The sequence below is a fragment of the Vidua macroura genome, chromosome 1, assembly GCF_024509145.1.
Source record: "Vidua macroura isolate BioBank_ID:100142 chromosome 1, ASM2450914v1, whole genome shotgun sequence".
Classification (NCBI taxonomy): Eukaryota; Metazoa; Chordata; class Aves; order Passeriformes; family Viduidae; genus Vidua; species Vidua macroura.
Window position 1 is genome coordinate 125,756,688 of NC_071571.1, and position 27,159 is coordinate 125,783,846.

The window sequence follows — 27,159 nt, forward strand, 5'->3', positions numbered from 1 at the left end:
AAGTGCCTCCAGCATAGCTAATGCTTTCCAAGCACTACCACAGGGCTGGAAAAAAAAAATGATCCTTTGCTTCTGCTAGACAAGACAGGGACACAGCTGGCAAACTGCATGAGATAGTGGCCAGATCTTTTTTAGTGTTTGTGATAGAAGGAGAAAAAACACCCACCTAAGTAAACAAATGCCCAAAATTTGCCAGAAATACTGAGGTGCTCTTCTCACTACAGATCTCCCCAGATTTCCACAGGCTGGCAAGCCAAGGAGGGGTGGGTGTGGGGGGCTCCCTTGGAAACCCTCAGTGCCCTCCGGGCACTATTCCTGCAGAAACCAGGATGCAATGGATGGAGAGACAAGAAATGCTGGGACACCTGCCTCAGTTTCACTCTGATGGGTCATACACACTGTACACACAGATCTGGTACTCATTGGCCCACTGATCTAAGTGTGCCCTTAATTATTATCACAGTAATTGGTAGGAACACAACCACCCACTTATGCTGTAGTCTTTGTCCATTTTAATACATAGAACTGATGCGTAAAGCCCTGGAAAAAATGATGGTGACATTTATTTCTTCATTGAAAGAGCCTTGCCTCTTACTCCTAACACTGACCAGTAGAACACACCATTAACAGCGGTATCTAACTAATATTTTTTTCAGAATAAATGTACAGAATAATTTACAGAAGCTTTCTCCCAGAATTTTCCCCCTTTCCCACAGAGTACACACCAGCTCCACACAAAATCATGTGATCTGGTTCACAGCTCCTGAACAAACAGGCAAGGTTCCTGTCCTGTATCTCCTGAAACCTTTCTGTAGCAACATCCCAGTAAATTCATACCACCTGGGGCTGTATGTTTTACTTCTGAAACAAAGACACCAACTTCAAAAGAGCCAATGATTTAGGCGTGTTTTATGTTAACTGGGGATTAAATGATTTCCTGCAGATTTAGAAATTCTGTTGCTGCATCTTATACCATTTACTGTTATTTTTTTCCTTTGCCCAAAGTATCTGCTACCTCAGACTGCTCCTTTGCTTACACACTCCCAATGCAATGGTAATAAATATGAAGGACTAAAGGTCTCCATGTTCTTCTGTAATAATCCACCATACTGACAATTTTAGACGAAAATACTGAACAGAACTTTCTTCATCCCAGAGGGATTAGTGTGCTGCAGATTATTTCCTTTAAAAGTGAGCTACAGCAAGAGGCAACCAATAGAGCAGCTGGTGGCAAACCACCCAAAGTGCTCTCTTCCCCATTAGTCTAGACCCAACTGCAAGGCACCAAGGGTATGTGATATATTTAAGAATAGTGTCCACAGTTTTTTTTACTGTCCTCCTAAAGACCCAGCACAGAGCAGTGCTAAGCTGCCTGTGGAACAGACAGCACAGCAGATCACTGTCACATGCTGGGATCTTAGGAGAATTGCCTTTAATCAGGCAGCACAGTCCAGAGCCAATTGAAAAAAGGCATCACTAAGAAAATACCCTGCATCTCAGATGCAGCAAGCTCTCGCTTGCTTCAGGAAATCTGCAGACAAGGCTGAAAAGCTAGCAATTTAAAACAGCAAAATGGGGCAGTAAGAGCATTTACCTTTTATCTAAACATGATTCATGAGGCAGCCCTGCAAAGTGACAGACAACAGCAAAGCAGTTCATCTACTATTGATAACCCAGCATTCCTAAGCCATCAATAGCCATTTGAGTACTCCCAAAGTAAATTTAGCTTCATCTTCATTACTTTCTGTATTGAAAGACTGAGGACATATTCATGGATGTTTACGCAATGGCAAGAGAGCACAGTATTGTATGTTTTATTACACTACCAAAGCAGAATTTCGTTCAGACACTGCTAGCATATAATTTCTGTCTCTCTCAAAGCTGGAAGGCAATCATTAGCACGTTGAATCTGGCACGTTCCTATTATCTATCTGGTAATTATGGAAAGATGGAGAAGCCGTCAAAAAATACCCTCCAACTTCTGCATTTACCACACACCTGACCAAAATACTATCCCTGTTACCTAAATTAACAGATACTTCCCATAAACCATCATTTAGAGCACATTAACATAAGTATAAAAAACAGGAAATAATTATTAGAGGTCATACAGACTATTAATTTATCTTCCCTTCCAACTTCAAAAATATGAAACTATGCAATGACAACCTGAATGCAGGAAAACACCTTACTGGAGGTGATGACAAGCTAGGCTACCTGGTCACTTGTCAGGCATTGCTAGCCCAAATAAACACTACAACACAGCTCTAGGTTTTCAAAACATGTATACCATTACTCAATGCTATTCACACTGTGGCAGCGAAAATATGCTAAATACACACTCAAAGATAATCCCATCCTCAAGAGACTGCTGTAGAAAGGGACAGAAGGATGAGAGACAAGGCAGTGGGTGAGGCCATACATATGCATACATATACAAAGTAATTGGGGAAGTTGCCCTCTGTCTCATTATCCCAGTTATTCATGCTTCAGGTAAAGGGGAAGGAGGAGATGCCAGGAAGAGTACAGAAGCTGGGACAAGGTTGGTGCAAAAGAAGCTGGAAGAACAGAAGGGAATCAAAGCAAGGAAAGTGAGGCACGGGAAACAAGACCATGAGACCATGAATAAAGAGAGTCAGCCAAAATCAGTGATTAGGGGTAAAAATGATAAAACAAATGGGGGTCAGTCTGCACGGGGAGCAGAGGACTGCAGGAAAAATCTGTGAGATTCTTTGGTTGTTTTATTCTCAGGCAGAGGCTTCACAGAGTCTGGCACCTCAGAGGCTGCATCAAGCCCCATGTCATAGCCTGAATGACACTGACCAAGGCAGCAGAGCTCCTTATCTCTCTGGCTTATGCACCATTCCAATTACACTGCTTGTCCGGGCCCTGGGCAGGTTGTCCCCACAGGGCAGGGCAGGGCAGCTTCCTGGCTCAGGACCAGGACAGATAACCAGGGTGTCCCCAGGGAGATCCCCAGCTCTTGTCCCAGCCCCTGCCCGAGCTGCAGCATGACCAACCCCCATCCCAATGCTTGCTTCCTGTTTTTGGCAAAGAAGCCTCATGATCAGGAAAGGCTATGAGGGCTGCAGCAAAAGTGTGTCAGTACATGCAATTCCCAAAACTATAGCAACACACAAATAGATTAAATTACCAAGATAGACACTAGCCCAATTCAAGGGGATTGGTACATCCATTACAAGAAGATGCTGAAGCTGCAGCCTGATCACATTTACATGAAGAAATCACTTTATGCAAATTTCTCATCCACTGGTGAAGGCTGTACAGGAGAGGAGAAACAGCACGGTACAGAGATTCAGGATGCATGGCAGAGAAGCAATTTAAGGTAAATCATACAGTTCAGTTATACAGGACATATAACCTGGGGAGAAAGTGTGTGGCTTCAAAGTCATAAATTATTTACAAATAATACAGCCTTCTCATGAAATATCCAGAAGGCCAAGCACCTATTTTTCACATAATTTTTCTCCACTTCCACAAATCACAGTGAAACTGAAGATGAATATCTTATCAAGAATGAGCTAGGTTTGGGGGAGGATGGACTTAAGAGTGTGGAGTTAATTAGGAGCTTGCAGGCAGGACAACAAGAACAGAAGGCAGCAGGGCTGCTGTGCTTACCTACCTGGAAGGGAAGCATCAGAAGTCAAAAGGAAGGAGCTAGGGTGGGCTGAGGAAAGGAATTGTCCACCTGGTTACCCATAGCCTCCCAGGACTGTCACTGCCAGCCTGTTCAAAATCACCACCTAATTTCCATCAAATATTTCAGGGTTTTTAAAATGAAATCCATTCCTCATATTCATAAATCGCAGCTGCAGCATCCACACTGGTGGTGTGCTTTCTGCCAGCAGTGATGCCTCTTCAGAGCATTGGCCTTGCTCTGTACAACACATGGTCACACTTCTCTATTCAATTTTCAACTCTCCAGCTTTCTTCAGCATTTCTGTTGTGACACCTCCGCAGTTTGACACCTTCTCATCTTTGTTACCCTACACAACACCTGCCCAAATTGCACCTGCAATGACCAATTCAACTGAGTTATTTTTTCTGACGTCCTGCCTGGTGACCCTGCATGCCTTCCAGTGCTCTTACAGGTATCAACCTTTTCATAGATATATACACAGTTGATAATTTTCTTTTATGTTGCAAACTCTTTACTCTTCAAAGTCTTTTTCAGTTCTTCATGCTCAGCTTGCATCCAATTCAGCGCAGTCTGGCTGGGGTTTTTTTTGTTGGAATCATTAGGGGCAGATACCCATCTGCTTGAGGATATTTCTGTGGTCTGAGTAACTCCTAACATTTGTGTTTTCAGCAGACCACTGTCTCTGCTTGCTTATATACACATGCCTTAAGTGACTTTTACAATGTGTTTAAGCAGCTCCCCATCCTGAGCCTGAGGATACTAATTTTCTCTCTTCTGACTTTCTCCTGGTTTCAACTGATCTGCTGTTACTAGTGTGTGTGACAAGTACTTCACTGTATAAAAAGCCCTTGAAGTTAAAAGATACATTTTACACACTAATTCAGAATTTTTCTGAAACTCTTCAAAGTCTTTTTCTTTGTATTACAGGTTTGCCTAAATGCAACAGTAGTGTTATTCTTGAGTTCACTGCTTGTGTCACATGTGCAGCCACATAAGGCAAATAAAATATACAACAGAAAAAAACCCAATTTATTTTCTTACTAGCTACAGATATTAGCATGTCTTATTTGTATCAATTAGTTGCAATAAAAAACCAGAAATACCAAAATATTTCTTCTCAGCTTTAGGACTGCAGCATTTTTACATGACCAAAATTAAAAATAAATGTACTTCTTGTATAATAAAGAGCAAATGCAGCTCTTTAGTGACCAAGTGTCACTTCATCCATGCAGTTACCTCTCTGCACCACGGGTTCATATGTATAATCCCCCTAAAGCCATCATAGGGCATAAAATGCAAATTAAAAAGTAACATGAAATCTACATTTTCAGCTATCATGGAAATCAACTCAGTAGCTATTGCTCATGTACACTTATGCCTGTTAACATTTGCAACCTTGTTGTTAACCAAAAAGTCTGTTTCTGAACATTCCTAAGTATTTTTAAATCAACCAAAATACCATATGAACACCTCCCAAGCATTTTTCTTCCTATATTGTCATATAGGTAGGTACCAAAGCCAAAGAAAAAAATCTCTTTTCTGGAGGAAGGGATATTTCTCTTGACTAAGCTTGTTCCTACCTAAGTCTATATCCACTTCCTAGGTCAGATGTAAAAAGAAGAAGTTGTCATCCATTTTGCAGCTCACTGAGATCTCAGCCACTCTGTCACACATGCAGCTGTGTCTCTTTTGAAGTCTTTGCTATAGCAAGTATATTCAAACCTTAAATAGTACATAAGCTCTGGTGAATGCCTTTAATTGAGGAAGACATGTAAAGGCTTGGATTTCACACTATCCTAAAACAGTAAGGCTCCTTCTCCTTTGGGAGAACCACACAACTTATCATAAGACTGCTCCTCTTTTGCCTCAAAAAACTATCCCTGACCTGGAAAACCTACCACAGTCTCCAAGGATTGCACTAGAGCAATAATATTTACACTGAGAAGGCAGCACCCGTATGTCTAAGATCAGGATCTCAGCAAATTTTAAAAACCATGAATACAAAGTACATTTATATGTAAAATACCTCAATCCTAGTTTTTCAAACAGAGAATCAGGAGATAAAGACAATTTGAACATCAACAGTCAAAGGGTAACACTACAGTTGCTATCCTGTTGACAAAGATTAAAGCTATGCCTGAATCAGCTTGCAAGGCAAGGAGAGGAGGCTGAGGTCACTGGTAACAGCTCCACTCCTCCCACGTGCATCAAAAGCAGCATATTTTGGTGGGGTTCATTTCCATGGGTGTTAAATCACCAGGAGGAGAGAACAAGCAGTGGCACACCTAACCATTGTGGTTTCCAAAAGCCCTGCCTGTAGGCTTGTGTTGACAAAAGTCTCCTGCCTTGAGTCTTGGGTATGATACTGCTAAAGGCGTGTTAGTATGACAGCTAAGCTCAGCACCTCATCTGCTATGCTGTGGAGGCCCACAGGACATGATGCCAACTGCAGTTCACTTGAAAATAGAGTTAGTAAGCAACAGGCTTTAAAGGAAAGGATATACTTCAAAAAAAGCAAGACAAGGGGTTTGCACAATAAGCATTATCTGTCCAACATTTACAGGCTCAAGTCTCTGCAAAGAATGAGATTTTCCCTTATTTTTCCCCTGCATATTCAAAACAGTGACAAGTAACTGCTTTTTTGCACACATCTGCAGGAACAGGAGACAGCAGATACTGCACCTCTGCTTTACAATCAGGGAACATGTAAAAGATTTTATATTTTAAAAACAAAAGGTGAAGAAGCAGGAGCAAACTGAGAAGTGTATTGCTATCCTTTTTTTTTCAGTGAGAATGGAGAACATTTTTCAATTAAAAAAAAAAAAAGACAAACAAGAGAACTGTTATTTTAGAACAGGCTCTCTTAAAAACCTCTGTCTGCAAAGGAGGTATAGAGGTAGTCCCTACCACCCATCCAGCACAGCTCCAATATGTCCATTTCTCTTCAGTACTGGGGATCTCAGAATTGGTGTGGCCTCACAAGTGCCTAGAAAAGGGGCAGGATCACCTCCCTCTGCTAGCTGTCAAGATTTTGTCTAATGCAGCCCAGGACACGCTTTATCTTCTTTGCCACAAGGGCTCATTTGCTGGCTCATGTTCTACTTGATGTCCACCAGAACCCCTGCACCTTTTCTGCCTTCCAAATGGTCATGCCCCTGCACATACTGGTGCCTGGGGGTGTTCCTCCGCATGGGAAGGACTCAGCACTTCCCCTGCTCCCAGCACCTACCACTCAGCAGCTCAGCTCTGGATGTGGGATAACCCCTAGCTCCTCTCTCCCTGCAGCAGAGCAGAAGGTGGCATGCCCTGGACGCAGCACTGCTCAGCTGGGCCAACCATAGCAAGAAGCCAGACTCTGCTCAGCACGTAAATGTCCTGTGATGCTTGGTCCCATGTTGGCTGTATGCCCCAGCAGGGCCCACTCTACAGTCTGCACTGTATCAGCATCTCCTCATTTAAAGCTCCAGAGGCACTGAATTGCCAGACCATGCTTTTGGAAGTTAACCCTTTCCTGTAGCAAACACCAGCACGGGGCTGAGGGACAGATGTCCTTTGGAGAAGATCAGGCAGGAGGATGAGACAATGCCAATTTAAGTTTCAGCCCCAGCACTCCTCTTCTGCTAAACTGAAACATCAGATACAGGAAGGAAGAGAAAGCAGCACTGCTCTTCTCCCTGACACCAAAACCTCGCTCTTTACCATACAACTGGCTTAGCAGCAGTAATTTTTTTGCAAGAGCTTGCTTTTATCTGCACGCAACCAGGCTGGCGCAGACATGCACCACAGGTACTGGAGTGTTAATAAAACCAGGTAGCCAGGTGTTTAAAAGGTATCAATCTCACAGCTCTTGTCCTGATCATTTACCCACAGCAATCTTCACACTTATTTTTTATTGAATTCAGTCTTTTCAAGTGCCAGCTGCTGATGAACTGCAGGGAGCATAATTTTTATTAAATTATGAACACTAAAACATTAGAGTTATACCTCATAAAATCAATTTCCTATTGCCTATGGACAGATAGCTAAAGCCCAGAAATTCCCAAGGGTTTTCTGTGTGCACTTTTTTGTTTGGTTTTGGAGGTTTGGATTTTTTTTTTTTTTTTTTTTTTTTTTGGTTGCTTGGGTTTTTCCTCATTTCTCTAGAATCCAATGAAAGAAAGCCTTTGCTGTTTAAAGTGGTTGCTTGTTTTTAAGCACCAATGTAATTAATTACACAAGCTAATACTTCATATAGGAAATACAACTGCTGTGTGGAGCAAGGCACGTATCATGCTGGCTCGAACATGGAAACTGCCAAGACTTTGAAATTCTGCTTCTCAGGGAATCACACCACTGCAATGTATAATTTCTGCCTAGCTTAGAAAACCAAAGGTAAACAAGTTTTCTTGTTTACTGTGTTTCTTGAATAAAACATTTACTGGCGATTAAAACTAACAACTTGTGCTAATTTCACCACTGTCCAAGAACTAATATTTCAGTAATTTCCACAGCTGGGAGAAGCAAAAAGTGACAAAAAAACCAACCAAGGATTTCCAGGTTCCCAGATTGCCAACCTGAGGTCCAAACCTCCAGGGCTTTGATGTCTCAGGGTAGCTACAACCAGCTCCTGGGGCCATCCCTACAGGAGTTTGGAAGTTCCATCACCCATTTCACAGACTGGGCTTCTCTTCCCAGACCAGCTGTTGATGTGTCTGTTGAGAACCAACAGCACCATGTTACTCGTACACTATGCCTGAGTCGTACACAACTATGCCTGAGTGCTGAGTAAACATGAAACACAGAAATGCTGGGTTATTTGCTGCCTGCCTGCTTTGACAAGTAAATAATATAGCTAATTATGCCTCATAATAATGCCTTCCTGTTTTGGTGGGAAACCAATCCTCTGCTTCTAGTTTGCTTTCCCCAGCTCTTCTTCAGGGGTGGTTTTAGCCAAACCTGTTGAGGAGAATAACAGGATCACCTGGAAACCAGAATCCATTAAATCAGCATAACTGGTCAGGCCCCACAGCAGACCCAGATATCACCTCCTCCCCTGTCACTCATCTGACTGTTAATGCTAATCAATTCCTGGTATATTAGATTTCTAGGAATGAGATGGACTTGTCAAGCAAAATTAAAGATGGAGTCACAAGTGAGTAAGAGCTTCAGAGTTCACTCACACAAATTACAATATACAATTGATACCAACATGTAAATCAAGAGTATGAAATTGAATCTTCAAGAATTGAAAAAAAGAAATTCTTTCTTGCACTTCAGTCAATATAATTGACTGGAACAATTTAAAAGACTTGATAAACTGTCCAAGATACCCTGGAAAACCAAACTGTTGTACCTCTACATTACTAGCATAAAACCATTTCTCAATGAACCGGCAAATTTCATGTGCTAAATTGCCAGGAATATTTTCTTCCAAATTCAGTTATACTGATAAACAACAAAAGATGACTAGATATTTGCATCCCTTTTGATTACCAGGGACGTAGTCAAGAAAACAGATAAAACAGAAGGGAAAGAAAATCATATTAGAAAAATCAAAGTGCATTAACAGATAATATGTGAAGTACACATTCAGTATAGGTGGTCCATAGATAGCTGTTTACCTCAGGTCCACATGCATAATGTCACATACTGCTGCTCCCTTGAGTGATTAATTAACCCGCAGAGAAAAGCTCTGTGACAAGTCACTTCACAAGTCACGAAATGGAGGTCACTGTGCCAGCCAGCAAATGACACATTAAAAAGGGGGAAAAAAGGCAGGAAATGCTCTTTATGCTTTCCACTTCAGTATAAACATGAGGGATTTATTTCACTAATCCATGGCTGGCAGTGTCAGGGCTACTTGGAGCTGCAGAGACAGGGAGAAATAACCAATTTTCAAATCCCCTCCAGCTACAAGAAGGCAGGAAAGAAGAGCACATCTGCCCCCACAGAGCTGTTATTGCACTGCTGCCAACACCATCACCTGAAAAGGCTGAGCTAGGGGAAGGGACAGCCCCTCCTATAACTAGGGGAGCCAATTAAGATGGCCAAGACAGTTCAAAATATACCTTTTTACAGGGTTCTCATTTGTAGTTTATTTTGCTGGTCTGATTACAACATTACAGTCCTATATGTAGAATGTTTAGGGAACTGCACAAGTGACTTTGCCTACACAAATATGAGCTTATTCAGGTTATTTAAACATGAGGTTGCAATTTACCCTTCTGGGGGCAAAACTGTCCTTTCTTACAAAGTGTACTAAAAATCAGGCAATATTTGACAGCACATCAAAGTGTGAGACAGAATACATACACATCCACTTGGCCTTTCTGTATTTTCTTCTTCTTTTTCCTTAGGCAAGCAAATCTATAAAGCCTCTCATTTAATGTGTTAGATTAATAAATGATGAAGCTACAAACATGAGAGCCCCAACCTTCCATGCCGTGCGTTCAATTATTTTGCATTTAACAAGAGTAAAGGAAAACTAATTTAATCTCTGTAACTGCCAAACTAAATGACACAACCTTGCCTATTATAATAGATCAAAACAATACACGTACATTTACCAAGTTGGTGTAAAAACTAATTTTTTTCTCTGTAATTTTTACTCTGAATAGCTTTTTTTTTAAAGCATTAGCTTCCATTTGTGGAAAAGTAACTACCAAATGTTGCAGTAGAGGCCATGGAGACTGTGCTTTTCCACACAGCTAGGCTTGGGATCAGAGCTGGTTTTAAGCTAAGCTCTCTGACAGCATTTCAAAAGAAAGTTAAACTATATTTTGGAATGTGCTTGGTGAGTATTACAAACTGAAGTAAGTTTGCGACCACAGGTGCTCTAGTTTGCAGGCTCTAACAGTCTGAATGTTGGTCTATGCACTCTGCTAGAAGGAAAAGTAATTCATTGAAGGAAGAAACTTCTGGAGACATGCAGTTTGTCAGGAAATCACCCACAACACCATCAGTAGCAAATTCTTTAGTAACCTCTTAAGCTATGTCTTCCTGTCTCCCTCACATTCCAGTCTCCTAAACCAGCACGCCTGCGTGGCAGCCTGAGCAGTGGCAGGTGTCAGAGCGTGGTGTAGGCACCAGTGCTCCTCTGCATCCCTTATGCCCAAAGCTGAACCCCTTTTCCATGGCTCTTAACTCCTACTGTCACTGACACCCTCATGAACTCTCCCCCAACCACAGCACGAGCCCTAGAAGAAGGCTTCAGGTTACCCTTCTCTGCCTTTTCCAATTGGAAACCACCTTGCTGGGATGTGAGGAACAGCCCACTATCGGCAGCACCCCAGGGAAGCTTCCTCTGCAGCCCTGCCCCGTGGCACCAGCCCCTTCACAGTCCCTGGAAATCGCCCACCTGAGGCACTGAACACTTTGCCGTTTTTTGTGGGCACACCCCAGTGGTGGCTCACAGCTGTGTGGCAACAAGCATATCCAGGGCTTTCTCCCCTTCAGTCACTTCTGAACGATGAGCCTCTAATCCCTTTGGCTTCAGCTGCAAAACTCCCATTGATTGATAATGGATTTTCCACTGATGTAGAATCGAGCACTTCGACTACACCACTACGAATTAACAGAAGAGAGCTCTCTTAATCCTTTATAAGCAAGCTTAATCTTGTGGTTTAGAGAAGGAGCAAAGGCTCTGTTCTTTCCAGTACCAGCCAGAATGTGATTACCATTTCAGAAAATCATTTTAATTTTCTTTGATTGATCCAATATTTCTTTGGAAGACATAAATCCAGACACCACCACAGATGCATGCTTCTGCCAAGTGAAAAACAAAGAGTTTGAGCTATGAATCCTGAAGCTGAAAGCTGGGATCAGCACCCTAGGATTTCCAGTTAGTCCATAGACATAGTGCTGTCATCTAGAAACAGTAGTCTAACAAAGCCTTTATAGCATTCACCTTTCAATTAAAAAAAGTAATATCTGAAACCTCACATTAAAATGGCTTTAAGATTTGTTAGGGTTCTCTCTCGATTATGTGATTTGATAATTTCCTGTACATTAGCAATAGTTAGGGCTATTAAATGCAAGCAAGGATTAGCACCTTTAAAGACTTACAGAATCTGGTTAATAACTCTGAAGCAATCAAGTCATCAAAAAGATGAAGTGAACTTACATTAAGACACTTTTTCCATTAAAACAAGATTTTGTTAGATCAACTCAGTCTTTAGGTCAGTGGACACAGAATGGTTCTTTTTTTTGCAGAAAAGGAAATTCATCACTGTGCATCAATGTCTGGTGAACAGGAACTCACTCTGGCTCCAGTGAGAAAGCACTGCTCACCAAGACTTGTCCCATCTGCAGCAAACAGTCTGAGCAAGGACACTTAATGGTATCCTTAGCAGTAAAATCATGAAAGATCAATCCCAAATATTAAGCTAGAACTGGTACTGCATAGAAAACAACCCTTAATTTGACGCCCTGTCCTGCAGCACACTAGATGCAAACATTTCATTGACTTAGTAATTCAATGTACACACTGCTACTATGCTAGGATGCAGAGTCTTAAATACAGCAGCTTAGTGGTTCCTCTAAAACACTGGAATGCCACATATCTCCATAAAATGTTGATCTTTGTCAAGCATTTCACTGCCACTGTTCAGCTGGATGACCTTTGGAAGGAGCAGCAGAGGCTGACGTGCACCTTCATTAAAGCAGCGCCTCCTTCTTCCCCCGCCTGCGAGAACAATGAGCGCGGGAGGGAAGAGGTGAGCAATCCACAGAGTAATGAAGAGATTTTGTTTCAGAGGGTTATCAATTATTTATGAGCAAATCCCCAGATGAACACATCCGAAACTGAGCAGTTTTTAATACATTTCACTTCTGTATACACAGCCCAACACAACCAGATGTGAGCTAAACTGGACTGGTCTGATCATTCGAGGTGTCGAACAGTCAGTTCTGTCTGGACATTAGTAAATCACCATTACATTTTTCAAAGTACAATGGTCTCCTAGATTTAAATCTCTTTCACAAAAGTCCTCTAAGAGTCATAGAAATCATTCTTTACAGTATTTCCCATTCATCAAGACCTCAGCAAAGAAAAATCTCATCCTGGAGAATTTCTATAATCATGCTGATGCAGTTGTCTAAATAGTCTAATACTCAAATTCTAATATTGCCCAGCTGTGAATGGGATTTTATTCCACAATGGGATTAAATGGATTGAAGTTTTCTTATTAAGAAAAGGTACGACCAAGCAAAGGTCTTTTTCTCCAGAGCAAGGTTTATCTTTTTTGAAACAAAGACTTGCTTTTAAAAGTAAAATTGTTTTACAACTGTGCTTTTTAAAGAGATCTGAAAACTCTTTCCATGACATGGGAAAGGCAAACGTTACACACTCTTTACAATCAAGGGCAATGAAACCAAACAGTTTTATGTACAAGACATGCTTTTGCACAAAAAGTCATTAATCTGTTTACAACTGCTATCATTGAAAACAGTCATCCTGCAAGACTTGAAATGAAACCCAATCCACTGGCACGCAGTGAATGCCCAGATCTGAAGAACTGTGCTTTGAACTCAAGTTTCCCACAGCTTCTAACCAACAGGATGCTGCAAAGTCACCACCACCACTGCAGTCACACTTCACTGACTGTGTCTATGGCAGGGGTCCTGATGGCCTCAAGGCCACCTTTAACACCCAGCTCAGGTACTCTGAGCCAGGACCCCACCTGGGGCACTCCAGGATGTGTCCTGCAGAACAACCCTGCAGTCAGGTTTGCACCTGGCCACAAGCAGTGGCACACCATGCCCAGGTGGCCCCAGAGGAAAGCAGCCAGTCATCCTGAGCTTGGGGAGCTCTTGGTGCAGCCTGGGCTGAGCACAGCCAAGGGAGAACAGACAGCAGGCCCTGCAGGTCCTCTTGGAGCCAGGTCTGCAAGCTGCCTTCCAAAGGGAAATGTCTGGGGAGACACTCATCAAATAATACATTTTAAACTACACATGGAATGAGCACTTCCTGCCTTTACTGCACAACACCCCAGGAGAAGAGCTGGGTGTCTCACATTCCTGCTGCCCTCTCCCCTTTAGGCCAGCATTCACCTCAGCATCTGCACAGCTCCAGCAGCAAACTCCACTCCTGGCCTAGCCTTGGTAGACTAAACTGCTCCAATATTAAGAAAACAAAAACTAAAAAGCCACTTAGAAATCCATTTTAGATTTGTTTGCATTACTTTAAAGGGTTTGCTATATATTTGGATGAAAGAAGCCCATTAAGTACATCTATATTTACTTCATTACAGCGTGGCTCTTGAAGTTAGATGAAAAGATTTATCCTGGCCAAGTTTGTTTATTCATCAACATCAGCTAGATATATTTTCAAAGGCTCATCCTCATCACATTTACATGAAAGCACACAGGCTTTTTTTTTTTTTTTTTCCCAACAGTTGTAAGGCACTCTGAGAGGTATGAAAGGGCAAAAGAAACTTTAGTGAGAATTACAAAATCAAGGAACAGTAGATGCACAATTACTTCTTATTAATGGGGGTGGAAACCCACTCTTTCCCACCTGGAGTCATTCTTTTCACCCTGCAGATTATCAACAGCAGCAAACTGCAGCTGGATGTTCAGTGTCCCTGACTCAAGCCCCAGTAAAGGCATCTGGCACACTGCTTACCCACAAACACCACAAGGGAAGTGTTAACCCCTCCTGAAGCTCAAGATCTTTATAAACTTAGGAGGCTACGTTTGCTTAAGTTTTTCTCTGCACTTTGACAAGAAAAAATTAGGTCTTTTTTTTTCCCCACAGGTGGCATTGAAGATGAGCTCTTCATTACTGTAAGCAAAGTACGAAGTAGAAGCACAGCCAATCAATGATCGAAGTCAACTGTACAAGTCCCAGTTATCTTTGACAGGAACCCAAACATAACTTGGTACTTGCATGCCTTTATTATCAAAATTTTATCCTCAAGTTATTTAAATATTTAAATGACATTTATGGGCACTATCTTTCCTCATGAGTTTACACTTTCCCACGGAAGACTTCCAGAGTGATTAACAATGCTGATCTTTATCCTTCACACTGACTATTCATTCATCCTTTCTAAAACGAATACTGCTTACATACGACCCAAGAGGGCCGTAACAAGGCAGTATTTATCTACCCTAATAATCTGCTGTGGCTGCTTTAATTAAAACTGGGTTATATCACATCCATGAAGCAAAGGCACACCTCCTGTCACTTGTCATCCACCTCACAGCTGCACTTGGTGCACCTTCTCAGGAGCAAGCTTTGGAGGTCCCACCACCTGCAGCTTGCCCACCCCTGCCCAGGTAACTGAGGGAACAGTGTTGCCAAAAAAAACCTGCTTCACCACAGAAGAGAAGCAGAATGAAACTGCAGAGGGATTTGCAGTTTGGGGCCTTGAAGGAGTCACTGAACACCTCCAGGCTGCCATTCACCCCAGTTCACAAGCAGGGCACCACTGCTGGCATGGCACATGGGGATTTTGGGAGGTGAGGGACCAGGGGAAGGAGTGACTGATGGAGAACCTCTGGCACAGCGCAGCAATTCAGAGCATGATGGGTACCAGGATGGAGATGGGGGAACAGCAACCAAGGACATCTCAACTATCTGCACTAAATTGGCAGCCAAATCAGGATTCAGCTTCCTCATCTGTGTTGCAGCTTTCATAGGTCCTCTATGACCCCACATGACTGCATAGTGATTTCAAAATTTAGAGTTTACTTCTCACAGTATTGCACAAATGAGTGTACACTGCTCACCTTTCCATGTTTCACTCCATGCAAGCAGTATCTTATCATATGAAAAATTACAAATGGACCATTTTCCCATGGAAGAAACTTGAGCTTCTTCCCTCACCAGAACTCTTTTGGCATTATTATACACAGTATAAGGCAGTAGCAGCACTGATGGCATCCCTGGGATGCTGAGATGGGCAGCAAGCAGCCAGGGCAGCCTGCCTGCAAGCTGCAGGCTGTGCAACCTGGGCCTCATTCAGCACCTCTCTCCTGCTGGCTGCATGCAGGGCCTGGGCCAGCAGTTGACATACATTCAGCAAACCCTCGAGCATGGGAGGGGGCCACTCCCCATCTCAGCTTAGCAACCTGGGGATAAGGGTGAGTGGCAGCCCTCTGCACCCCTTCACCCTGCCTGGGCTCCCTCCCAGCCCCAGCACAACCACCACACTACAGGACAGCTGCCCCTCCCCACTGCTGCTCCAGGGCTGAGCTACCCTCGCATCCTCTGCCTGAAACCTGCCCCATTCTCAAGACCCTGGAAGCAGAGGCATTGCTGTAGGGGCCTGGGTAATGTTATTTGAATGATTTATTGTTTTAATTGTCACATGGTTTTGAGTCTTCTTGGTCTATTCATCTTATTCTTGCATTATATTTTACAGTTACAAACTATATGGGTTTGGAACCACTTTGAAAAGGCCCCTCAGTTCTCTAGCCCCATCCTTACTGGAAGTAAAATAACTGTCCTGTTCCAGCCATTGAACTCTACAGCACTTCACCATGGGCATCGATGAGCTGATAAACTCATTTAACTCCTTTATGTGTCAATGAAGTTTCCAGTGCCCCAGGAAAGAGGGTTCCTTAAACTAAATGCCACTGCATGTCCTACAAGAAAATTTGATGGCTTTTCTTGTGGACTCCTCAGTGCTCCCTAAAATATAAATTAACTCTCGGACCATCCTTGTTTAGGACTTGGAATCCAGTCACCACTTTCTGATCAATATAACTTTAATAGTAGAATAAATTCAGAATTTAAGTTATCTAGTAGTAGTCATTTGTACACAATGCATGATCTAAAGCCACTTTCAAATGCCTGGCAATGAAGCTTATGAGGAGCACTGTGTCTTAAAACACAATGGATTTCCAGTTTCTTTTCCTCATTAAATGACATCTCATAAAAGGAACCAAACAAAAGATGGGTGAGTTTGATGACTGTCATATCCCACAACCTTTACTCATATGAGCAACGTGTTGCCTCCAGATCAAGTCCTCATTTGGAAGTTGGAGATCCCATTTGCTGACCTGAATATTGATTTTATGTTAATAAAAATCTGTGTTGAAATGCTGGTTAAATATAGAATTGCTCTAGTACTTCAGGCCTGCATGGTGTTACACATGCGGTACTATTTTCTATTTCAACGAGTGCAGAAGACACTCACCCCTTACAGGAGATGCCCCACAGGCTGCAGAAGTTGGCCTTTGTTAAATAAGCTAAGACCTGAATTAATCACTTTTCCAATTAGGGGAGGCACTTTTGCAATAATGAAGCTGCGCACCTGAAAAATTTTTAAAGATGTAAAATAAAACCCCCTGGAATTTGAAATGTCTTGTTCTGTACTGCCTAAGAGAAACAAGTGCAATAACAATGTACTTCCATTTACCTACTGGGTATCTTTAGCAGTGTTTGCTTCTACAAATTCTCTTAACAGATGCTGCTCCAATCATCATTTATCTGCAACACAGACAGACTTTGAGAGGACTAAGGAGGATTTGCCTCTGGTTTCACACAGCACGCTTGTTTTTTTGAAGTTTAATTTCATAAAATAAGAACTCTGGATAAAAGTTAATCAAGCACAGCTGCTAGGCTTTCTAGGCTGCTAGGAAGGGGGGAAATATTTTCTGCCAAGACTTTTTCTTTGCTCTTTCTCTGTCTCACTCTTTTTCTGCATTTATTGCTTAATGGCTTAGTATTATTTCAAAGGCCGTTCCTTTCACAAATGTAATCAATTCGTGTATTCAGCACCACAGACGATATGTTACCCTCCTTAAAACCAAATCTCTGAAGGATAGATTAGAAAGAAAGGTTAAAGAGCTCTATCGTTCAAAGCGCTATAGTTCAGACACCTATAAATCACTATGTTTGTTTATTTAGCTAATTGGCCCATTAGCGTCCGTCGCATCTCAAGCTGCACAACTTTCTGGCGTGACCGTGGGTCAGTTTCTCCTTTCCCTCTCCGGAGCACTGAGAGCCAAAAGCTCCGCGCAGCACACCCGGCACACGACGCGTTAGGGCAAGCTGCGCTTGCAGCTCTGTTCGAGGAGCAGACCCCGCTCGCCCCGGAGACCCCGTCCTCCTAAAGACTTTCCAAGCCCAAGAGCAGATGCCACAGTGAAACAAACTGAAGCCTGTCACTGCGTAATAGGATTTCAATGGAAATAGGGTTACGGGGCTGGCTGGCAGCAGCGGGGAGGCGCGGTAACCCCGCGCCGCGGAGAGCCGCACGGCTGACCCGGCCGGGGCCGTGCTCTGCACCTGTGACCGCTCCTGCCGCTCTTACCGCCCGCAGCACCGCCTGCGCGCCGCGCCTGCCCGCAGCGCGGACCGCGGCCAGGCACAGGCAGCCCCGCAGCGGCCCCGCCGCCGGCCCCCGCAGCGACTGCACCAGCACCCCCCAAAACACAGGCACGGCAACTTCGCGCACCGCCCCCAACTCACCGGGAGGCGCCGGCCCCGCGGAGCGGTGCGTCCCTGGATGCCGCCTCCCCCGGAGCGCAGCCCGCAGGGGCCGGGCAGCGGCGCGGCCAGGGAGAGGAGGGAGGAGAGGCAGCAAGTTGCGGCGCGTCTCTCGTCTCTCTTCTCTCCTCTCCTTTTCTCTCCCTACCCGCCTCCTCCTCCTCCTCCTCCCTCTCTCTCCCTCCCCCTCCTCCGCCCGGCGGGAGGGTCGGGGGAGGTGGCGGAGGGGCCGGAGCGCGGCCGCGGAGCGGGGCGCGGGCACTGCGCATGTCCCCGCGCCGGCAGCCGGCAGCCGAGCCGTGGATGCGGCGGCGGCGCCGCGGGCCGGCAGCGAGCGCAGCGCAGCGCGGCGCGGCGCGCCCCTGCGGAGGCTGCGGGGGCACGGCTGCCGCCGCAGCGCCTTGCTCCGCTGCAGCGCCTTGCTCCGCTGCAGCGCCTTGCTCCGCTGCCCACCTTGCGGCACTGCCGCGGCCCCTGGGGGTCTTGGCCGTCCCCGAGCAGCGGAGAGCAGCTGCGGCCGGGCCGGCGCTGCGGCGGCGGATGCTGGAGCCGCCGCCCCGATTGCTGCACGGGGGACTGCGCGGCTGGAGGATGCTCCGGTGGCCGACCTGAAAAGGAGGAAAAAAGGAGGAATTTAAGCATCCTCGTCTTGGGGTTTTTTTTTCCTCCTCGTTAAGAGAGCGTGATTAAAGAAGACAGGTATTTTGGCAAAAGGAACCTCGGCATAGTTACTGGTGGCTTTTTAATGTTGTACCAAGGTCTTCAAGTGAAAGAAATAATCGTATTTTTACATGATGTAGGGAAGCTCAAGGACTGCAAGTGAAAAGCACTGTAACAGCAAAGGCAGGAAAGGCTGCAAAAGCAAAATACCGAACTGAGATCTCTGGGGATTTTTTTAGGGAAATTGCACAATTACTACGAGTTTTCACCCATATGTAAGGATTGACTTAACACCCAGTGAGCTCTTTCTTCCTGAGAATAAGTTCAAAACCCATATGCTATACAGTAGCAGTGCTGTCAGATGCGTGGCTGGCTCAGGGTTTGAGCCTGGATCTGCATTTGGTGTTTTCCAAGCAAGGATTTGCCCTGCAGGAAAGTGCTGGTTTTTTGCTTGGTTGGTTGCTTGGGTTTTTTTTTTTTTTTTTGGAAATCCAAATACAGCAGCACCGACAGCATTTTTATTTTCACCTAATCTTTGGCAAGATTACAGCTCAGTTTATTATCTCCATGTGTATCCATCCAATGACTCCTCAGAGGTGATCCTTTCCTCATCCCACCTTTCCTGATTGCCAACTGTTGGGTTCCTCTGTTGATTTGTTAACCTTTAAAAAAAAAAAAATTAACCTTCTTTGAGCTCTTTATCCAACAACTTCTGTCTGCACTGAGTGACGTAGTCCATGATTAGCAGAGTGCAGCACATCCCAGTTTGTTCACATGGCCCCTACAACAAAATGCATATTATTCTAGCATGTAACCTGCCAGTTCTTGTAATATGCAGCTGATGGTTGCCATTTTATCAGTCTAGTGTTGCTTTTCTTCTCTGTTCCTGAGATGCCACTATACTGGTGGACTGTAGCTGACCTAATGGTGTTTGTCTCAGACTTTGTTTTCTCTGGTTTCTTTTAACTGCAGTTCTTGCAGAAAGTTCCCATCAAATCATTGTTAGAATCAGGAAGACTGTGAAACCCCTAACATCTGTATCCACGTCCCACATGGTGGCTCTGCAATGAATCCAACTACCCCAGAGACTGTTTCACCTCCAGCTGGTTTCTGTAGTCAGTGAAGATTTGCACATGTGGAGTCTTGAGTCAGCACTTTTGTTCCACCTCTGCATTCCTTCATTCTTGACCAGTGGTTCTTCTGCTCTACTCAAGCCTTGTAGATGTCCTATAGAGTGGTAGGCCATTGTAGCCATTTGGTGACTCTGTAGTGTTTTCAGTTTAAAGTACGAGTTGTGAAATTGTGGTTTGTAGGAAATTTTGGAGGCTAACAGTAGGCTGTAGGTCCAAAAAGACTGGAAACAAATGTTCTAGCAGCTACTCCCCTTCAGCTGTATCTTTTGGCACAGTTCGATGTCATCAGCAAAATACAGTTTTCATTGATTCTTGTACAAGGAAAGCACAAAGCATGCCAGTACATGGAAACCCAGAGGAACATTCCATCTCTTTAACCCTACTGTAGACATTCCCGGTTCTTCCAGACAGTTAGTTTATTTGGATTTAATTAGTTGAAAAAAACCTTTCAAAAATCATAAGCCAAGGCCTTATACTTGCTTTTGAACAAGAGTCACTACATATGGTATAAAAGGGTATTTTACCATAGTAATCTGGACTCTCACCTTAACCTGTAATCCTGCTAAAATGGTTAGCCAAAGACAGTTCCAAAGGAGAGGTCTGTCTTTTACTGGCCTCTTTCTTTCTTTTCTCCCACCTCTCATGTCCCCTTTGCCCTCCAGCTCCAAATACCTTTTGATTTAATTTGTCTGCCTCTGCGTTTAGGAAGAAGACAATATTGGATGTTTCTCTTTATTTGCAGCCCTAGTCAGCAAACAGACTGGCCAGGAAGGTCAGGGAGGTCAGAAAAGAGAGATGCAGAGAATGAGGGACAGGAGCTTGTGATCTCTTGACAAAAGGGAAGAATCAGGCATGGAATCAAAACAGAGGAGTAGGAGCAGGGTCTAAAGGTGATGGGTAGCTGGTGGAGATGGAAGGATAGGAATTGCATAGGCAACAGGAAAAGATTAAGTCCTTCAAAAAGGTGGGCAAAAATCAAGCAATCTCAGACATGACTAATTCTGCACTCCACAGGAGTGAAACTATTCCCTCCTGTCATTTCTGTGACAGGCACTCCCCAAGGCCCCCACTGCTGCTAGAGCTCCAATATCTGAGGCATTGTGCCTCACACTGGTGACATGCTCTCTGCCACAAGGGTCTTACAGTTTAGCATGACCCAAAATGCAACAAAGAAGTGTAACAAAATATTGCACGGGACCAGGAGAGGAAGGACAATTGCAGCCTTGGAAGGCTACATTGCATTTTATGTTGTATGATGTCACAGTGATAGTCAAAGTAAATAATGGACATGTAATGTACACAGATAGCAGCAACCCACCCTCCATCTCAGGCATTTCCACTGTCTTTTTTTCTCCCATTCAAGAATGAGGAAATCCCAAGCACCCGATTTAACCTCTTTTCCAAGGGCCTGTTGTTGTTGTTAGTTAGGGCAGAAGGCTAACACGGGCACAGCTGAAGCACAGCACGTCCTACTAGAGGTCACAGCCTTTGACTTGTAACATTCTGTGAGAGCAGCAGTAAGGAGCAGCTGGACATGTACAAGCTTTGCTCTGACTCAGTCTAGAACAGCCCATCTCTGTCCCCTGTTCTGCCCTGCATCGCACTGTCACAACTCTTTGCAAGTGAGCTGGGTACAGAAGTTACTTTTCAGCTGGACCAGCTCCCAGGGAAGGCATACAAATATTCTGTCAGCCAGCATGGGAAGAGTGTCAGGGGCAGGCAGGGGGGCAGCAGGGCTTGTAGAAGCTGCTGGAGACGTTCTGCTCCAGAGGCATAGGACTGGCCTCAGCTGTGCTTGTGTGAAGCAGGTTGTTTTACTAAAACACTTTCAGATTTCCGTTTTCAGATGCCTAAATGGATTTTGGTACTCAAGCTGGACACCTTAGGTTTCATTTTCCTAGGATGGTAATCACTAAGCCAGCAGTTCACCTCCACCAGAGTGAGGAGGCCCTGTTCCCAGACATGCAATCCCATCATCTCTCTTTTGTCAGCCGTGCTACCTGTGAATGAATGAAACCCTTCAGTCACCAGTATTGGTCACTAACCAAGCAGAAACGTGACCTTTAAAGAAACAGCTGCCTGGTTTTCTGCTGTGTCATTGAGTTGTATTAGCTCACAGGCAAGTCAAATAAGTTCCAGAGCCACCACAAATGAGGAGGCAGGTTCTTTGTCTGGGAAGAAGTTTGGGTTAGAGGAGAAGGAAAAGAAGGAACAAGACTTCCCCCTTATGGCAAGATCAAGCCACTGGATATGCTTAGGTGCTCACAGATGCAGCTTGAGAGGGCAATTTAAACGTGTTAAACCAGGAAAACATAAACTCTGCAGGAGCCAGCAATGCTGCAGTTTGCTGCAATCCCTAAATTCATGCCTATTTCCAAGGAGGAAATGGTCCTAGTTCCACATCTCTTATTAATGTAGAAATACTAATTAAAGAAGTTTAGTAAATAAAATTGGAGAAAAATCAGTTCTCAGCCTGCAGGCTTCTGTGCTTTGAAGAAACAAGTACCTTTTGAATCTTCAAAAGGAGGTACATTGAGGTACAAAATTGAGGTACATCCCCTAATTATCATTTGTATATAGTATAAGCAAAACTCATTATAAAGAGAATGCAACTTTAAACCACACAAGTGCAAATTTCCCATGAGTTCCTAATGCAGAGCAGTACCATGGGTTTAAATAAGCCTTTTCAGTGTCCCTCACCCCTGCCAGTTCCTGGGATGAAGTGTGCCCTACCTGCCTTAAGACAGGGAAGATGTTCATCCTTGCTAAGCTCCCTCTCACCACACACTAGAAAAAAAGTTCAAATAGACTGATGTGTTTCTTTCTTCATGCCAGGCCTGCATCAATTCTAACTGCTCATCCCTCTAGCATGGACTTTGTCCTCACTTAACAGAGCGTATTATGACATGGCCTGAAGCTAACCACAAAGATAGCAATTACTCCTCTCTATAGTGTTGGCCTGCTTTTCAAGAGGTCTGGGCAGTCCTAATTCTTCAAGGAGCAAAAGGGCCTGAGGATACCATCACCTCTGGAAATCAAGCCATTAGGGATAAGAAGAGGAAGTGAAGGAAGGCATGGGGGCTTGTAGGAAAGCATTGCTTCCATTCAAGGAGCACATCAGTATGAAGCTGCCACAGTCAAGGGGAGAGAGTAAATAATCTAATAGAATTTTCTTACAGGCCAAAAACTCCCATGAAAGCCTGGATGGCTGCACACCACATCTCTGAAAGCAATGACAAATCACATTATGGTCGAGGCATGTAAAATAGTTCTGTCAAAGCAGTGACTCCTGGCATGGCCGATTTGACTGAGACAGTCCTTAGTGCTGCTGCCTGGTTAATGCTGAGGCCTTGAGGGCAAGTTAACTATCTTCTGGCTGAAGTGTTGGGCTGAGGCTTCCTCCAAAGGAGAGAAATGTATCACATGGACAAAGTCATTCCTGGTGGTGCCACCCCTGGGGGTAGCTCACTTCCATACTTTCCACCAAGGAGGAAGGAGAGAAGACCGAAGTAGTTGCTGTATCAGCAGCTACTGATTGCTCAACAGCTGCTGAGCAGCACCTGGACCCACGGTCAGCCTTAGCAAATAGCTGTTCCTCCCAGTGTGGGACCCAGCTGTGGCTTCCCATTACCTTTCCAGCCTCGGAGTGCCTTGACTTGGCTGTGATTACTGTGCAGCAGCACAGCTGCAGGGCAGCAGAGCAAGGGCTGCAGTACATCTGCCCAGCACTTTTCCACACACAGCTTTCCACCCAGGAATCCTATTGTCATGAGACATTAGATATTTTAGGCTCATTAATTCTGGTGACACAATCCAGAAGTGTATTTTTAGAGGGAGTGAGCAGGTGTCCATGGCAGCATTTTAGCTGACAGTGCTGCAGAATTGCTGTTCAGGAATACTTGGTTGTTCTTTGTATCTTGATTTGTTGCTGAAAAATATGGTTGTTCTTAATATTTTACCTCTTCGTAGCTTCAGGAATGGCCTGGATGAGACAAAGAGAAACATTTGCACCCTTGAATGGACTTTGATCTAGCAGACTGCCACTAGGAAAGTGGAGAAGTGGTACTAATTATTCATCTGTAGTATTGATTGTAAATGATGGTTGGGAAAGGGAATATAAATAAGAAATTAAAACTAATGACTGTACCAGATTGAAAAAATATTTTAGTTCAGAAAATTACATCATGCTTTTTTTTCCAACAAGTATTGGAAATCTGCATAAAAAATACTCAGTCAGAAAATTGGTTGCTAGTGTTAAATATAATGACAATCTCTATCCAGTTACAAACTATTTTCATTATTTTTTTTTGCATAAATACCTTAAATAAAGTCTTTAAGGCTGCTGTAATATAATCCTCCATCAATATTTTTAAACTGCTAGACAAAAATATGTAGGCTCATAGAGCTCATTTTCCAGAAGAAACAATACAGTAAGAGAGTTTGATCCAAACCCATCTGAATGTAATTACTAGGATGGCAAACAGGCTTCTAATGACAGTCACAAGCATCATGCTTGAATCTACAAATTATTTAGTTTGTCTGAGCTCCCATTCTTTGTATATGTACCTATACATTTTATTTTGCTGCAGCAAAATTCAGGACATTCTGCTGGCTTTGGGAAATTAAGGACCGAATTCCCATTGCTAAATATGAACAGAGATGCTGCTGTATAGAGGCTGAAGTGATCTCTAAAAACATAGAAAAAAACCCCTGTCAAGAAATTCATTACCACAGAGCAGCCTATTACAAATATGTGGTCTGACCACAGGGCAGGTACTTGGAAGCAAATCAAAACTGAGTAGAAAAAAAAAAAAAATTCAAATTCACTAATATTCATTTCAACTAATAGCCCACCTGCTAAGTGTAACAAACCTGAACATATTGTGATCATTAATGCTTTAATGTAGCCTTTTGTCAAAAAAACTCCAAAACCAAGCTTGAGACAATGTTGAAAGACAAATCAATGCCAGTGCCACTCTCTCACATACTGAGGTAAAAGGCTAGAACAAATTCCTTGTCCTTAGGCTAAGTATGATTAATTATTACTTACAAAGACACGAGAAAAACATGGAGAGCAGGAAGGAGTGCTGAGGTCTTAGTCCAGAGCAAGAGCTGTGGTGGTGCATGAAGAGATGTACATTTCTCAAGGTGAATACTGCCCTGCTCTGAGACCAGAAATGAGTAGACAAGGTACTGCAACCCCTTCCCACCCCAAATAGGAAAGGGCAGGGTCTGTCTAAGTTGTTCAAGGTCTGGGCAAGTAAGGGCTCAGGTCCTGGGGGGGAAGAGGGGGTTAGTGAAAGGAGTTCAGGCCAATGCTCCTTTTGAATGACAAATGCTTCACCACTGTGACTTCTTTTCACAGCTGACTGCATTTAGGAAGAGGCTTGAAGGATTGCAGCCTGAAGCAGTTGACCTTTCCCACCTCCCTTTCCAGGAAGCTGGAAGGGTTCTGAGTTCCATGGCACGCTAAACACCACGGGTGGGGTGGGTCTCATGGCTGTGTGCCTGAAAGGAAGCACCATCAGAAGGGCTGCAGGTGGGGGCAATGGCCACAGGGCCATCAGCTCCTGGCAAAGCAGCTGCAGCCCCAGGGAAGTGAGCTGAGCCACTCCTGGTGCACAACTGTGATGCCATGGAGTCCAGCTCCATGCAGTCTTTCTAACTTTGAATTCTGCAATAGTTTTGTTTTTCCTTTCAGACTTCTCAAATGGTTTTGAATTGTCAAGCAATCAGAAGTAAAGCCTGGAAGACCTGAAAAAAAAATAATAAATTTTTTGAATCTTAAGAGTGATTTTTATGGGTATGTATATCTCCTATCTCTGTTGATGTCCTACAAATAAGAAAAAAAGGATTTTAAAAAATAACCTTGAAGTTAATTTTTAATACAGGAATCATAATTAATGGAAACTGCAGAAATTAATTTTGAACTAAATGCATACTTCAGATGCCCCAAGACAGGGATGTATTTAAAATGACAAGCAAACAAAATCTATTACATAGACAGAAATTGCAGACAAAATAAAATTTAAACAAGTCATTATTTGAAATACAAAAATGTAATATATATGTTATTTTAAAATAAGTTAGATGAATTATTTTTCTACTTTCTTTTCCCACCTTTCTAAATCTTGTGGAAGGACATATGCCTCAGGCAAACTCCAGAACTGTTTTCTTTGTGGTAAAAGAAAAGAGTCTTTCTGTTTCAAAAGCTATCTGGTCAGAAATACAGCTAAAGCTATACAGGAGGAGAAGTAAAGCTTTTGATTTAGTACAGCATTAATGTTAGGAAAGATGTTTAATACTCAATTTTCTGAAGTGTCTTTACTGTTAGATATCACCCTATATCAGTATGCAATATTCACTCTCAAAAATGTCTGCTACCCTCTTTTTGGTGTTTTTTTTTTGGTTTTTTTTTTTTTTCCTTCTTTTTGTATCAAGGTAAATTAAAAAAAAATAAGCCAAGTTATTTTCTTGGTTAATATTACCTCACTTCCAAGTTACCTGTTAGAGGGGGATCAATTGTCCTGTGTTGGCTGGAACAATCCTGGTGTGCAACCCCTTTTTTTTGACATCTTCAGATACTGTTTTCTCACAGTCTGCATAGCCTGCTCCTGCCTTTGCAGCCTTACATCCTCCATGGGGTACTCTCTGGGATACTTTTTTGGTGCTGTTGTGTGAGTGTTTCAGCAATAGTAAAATCTGATTTCCCCATCTCTAACTACAAGATAGGGTAACAGAAGAAAAACATGGAGGAACTCCTATAACCCTGTAATCTAGTTGGCATATACCGTGGTTGTTCCCCTCCATCTTATCTGCCAAACACCAGATGAATCTGCTGCTATGCCAGCAGATTAATTCCCATGCAGCAATGGTGTGGACAGGGCCTGGAAACAATGGAAGAGGGGCAGAGGGAGAGAAAACCTTCCCTCTTTCACATAGTCAGTGGTCCTATCCACAGCAATGGGGACACAGCAACAGAGGCTTTCCCTCTAGTTGCAAAAAGCCACAGCAATGCTGAAACACTGCTCCCTTATTCAGTGCTGTGCTGCTGCCACCACTTTTTGACTTATCACAGCATTTATATCAATGAGCCCAAATCATAATTTTAAAAAATGGACTTATTTTACTGTCTTGAATTCCTTGAACTGGTGACCAGATCTTAAGAGCTGATGAAGAAACATTCATGAAGAAACAAATTCTTTATGTATCCATCAAACTACGGTGTAACAGCTGAATAGCTGACCTGTGTCTTTTCTTCTTCACTAGATCCTTTTCCTCCCCTT

The 27,159-nt window shown here is 43.5% G+C and overlaps 1 protein-coding gene across 2 annotated transcripts in view; it reads right to left on the bottom strand.

The window, feature by feature from the left end:
* Window positions 1–18,200, bottom strand: part of PAG1 (phosphoprotein membrane anchor with glycosphingolipid microdomains 1) — a 104,079-nt gene extending 85,879 nt beyond the window's left edge. For both annotated transcript variants that reach the window (XM_053988274.1, XM_053988257.1), the window contains exon 1: window positions 18,063–18,200. The gene's annotated coding sequence lies outside the window, so the exon portion shown is untranslated. The remainder of the gene's footprint in view (window positions 1–18,062) is intronic.
* Between the last annotated feature and the right edge of the window lie 8,959 nt (window positions 18,201–27,159).